The sequence below is a fragment of the Penaeus japonicus genome, unplaced genomic scaffold, assembly GCF_977035675.1.
Source record: "Penaeus japonicus unplaced genomic scaffold, GWHDUDI00000001_assembly GWHDUDI00000037, whole genome shotgun sequence".
In the NCBI taxonomy this organism is placed as follows: Eukaryota; Metazoa; Arthropoda; class Malacostraca; order Decapoda; family Penaeidae; genus Penaeus; species Penaeus japonicus.
In genome coordinates this window covers 26,028,121-26,030,620 of record NW_028234439.1, presented here as the reverse complement: position 1 = coordinate 26,030,620, position 2,500 = coordinate 26,028,121, and positions in this window count along the sequence as shown.

Here is a 2,500-nt window from a genome sequence, read left to right as displayed (position 1 = left end):
TATTGTTGTTGTTGTTGTTATATTATATTATCATTATTATATCATTATATCATTGTATTATTATATTATATTATTATATCATTATATTATTATATTATATTATATCATCATTATTATTATTATTGTTATATCATATTATTATTATTATTATATCATTATATCATTATATTATATTATTATTGTTATTCTTATCTTTTGGTAATCTTTTATGATAGTTATCCTTTTAATATTTTCGATCTCTCGTTTTCTTTCATTTTCTTGTGTGTATATGTTTGTGTGTGTGTTTGTGTGTGTATGCGTGAGTATGTATGTGTGTGCGTGTGCACCCGCGCGTGTACATGTATATACATGTTTAACCAACTAAACCTTTAATATATTTAACAACTTATCGAGTCTCTATTACAATCCGCTCATTCTTTCAACCCGAAGACTATCACACCGTTATCACATAATACGTAAGTTCTTAGACAACAAACGCACCATTATCTGACTAATCGTTCATTTCACTCTAGACATAATTAAATGCTTGGCTTAAGGTAATAACAACCAATAAGATATGAAGTTTGTAGATGGTTATTATCCCGGATAATGTTATAATTACGAGATTGTTGTCTGAAGTTTATCGCCATGATAACGACGGTGCATATTCACTGAAATTAACACTCTGATTAATATTGTCTTTTGTTGGTTGCTTATGAGGACAGTGGAGGTTTTATTGTGAAGATGTGTTGTCTATTTTGCTTTTGTGTGCTTCTCATAATGTTGCATTCGATATAAGTACCTTTTTATTCATCTAGTATATTGATTATTGGTTATATTTTCATCATGAATTGATTATATAACCATATGCATTATCAATCAGTTAAGTATTAAGTATCAATTGTGTATAACATACTAGTAATTATACATTTATATTATGCATTCATATCTTGAATTCATGTATCTTTATGTTATTATATCTATCTCTCTATCTATTTATCTCAATGGCTTTCTCTCTCTCTCGTTTCTCTCCCTCTATTTCTCATTCCTTCTCTCTCTCTCTCTCTCTCTCTCTCTCTCTCTCTCTCTCTCTCTCTCTCTCTCTCTCTCTTCCTCTCTCTCTCTCTCTCTCTCTCTCTCCTCTCTCTATTTCTCTCTCTCTCTCTCTCTCTCTCTCTCTCTCTCTCTCTCTCTCTCTCTCTCTCTCTCTCTCTCTCTCTCTCTCTCTCTCTCTCTCTCTCTCTCTCTCACACACTCTCACCTCTCTCTCTCTCTCACTCACCTCTCTCTCACCCTCACTCTCACTCACTCTCACTCACCTCTCTCTCACCCTCACTCTCACTCTCTCTCACTCACTCTCTCTATCTATCTTTCTATGAGTGTGCATGTATATTAGTGTGTGTGAAAGAGTGTATGTGTGTGTGTGTTTCTCTCTCTCTTTCAATCACATATTACGCACAGGGATATGATCCACATTCACGGCTTGACATTGGTGCTATTGTTGACAATAAGCCCTCACACAAAAGCAATTATTCGTAATAATACACAAAAAAATAAATTGATAATCAATAGATCTGACAAATATATACTGTCATTCTTATTTATTCTGCTGATAACAGTAACAATTACGGAGATAGAAATAATGTTAATGATTATGCTCATGATGACAAGATGAATTGTGATTATAGTAATGGTGATACAGATTGTGGTAGTGATAGTGTTACAAACATCAATAGTGATATAGTGATGACGGTGATATAGTGATATAGTGATGCGGGATGATGATAATTATGGATATAAAACAATGATGATAATTACTTTCATTATGATTGTGATAATAACAATAACAACTATGATGTTATTAACAATAATAACTATGATGGTAATATCAATAATAACTATGATGATGATAACAATAACATGGTGATGTAAATAAGGATAAAAGTAATAATATTGATAATAATATCAGTGTTAATAATGATAAGAGTAATGATAATGATAATCAAAATCATCATGAATTGATACTGATCATAATGATATTAAGAAGATATCAAGATATTCATAAAGATAATAACAGCAGTAGCAGAGGTACTGATAATAATGTTAATGGTGGTAATGATGATAATACATTTTTATGATAATGTCAAAAATAGTAAAGATAATAAAGATAGTAACACTAATTATCATTCCTATCATTATTATTATCTTAATTTTATATGCACTACTAATGGGAATCATACATCATGATACACGATAACCATAATAATATCAAACCTTCCAGATCTAAAAGGTGGCTGTACAAACTCAACCCACAACCGTAGATTACTATGTGTGCTTTTTTTTTTTCCATGTTGATATATATATATATATATAATATATATAATATATATTATATATAATTATATATATAGATATATATATATATATATAATATATATATACATGCAAACAGTATAATCATACCTCACATACAATTCACTTCACAACTCAGAATACACACTAAAATTAAACACACATAAAC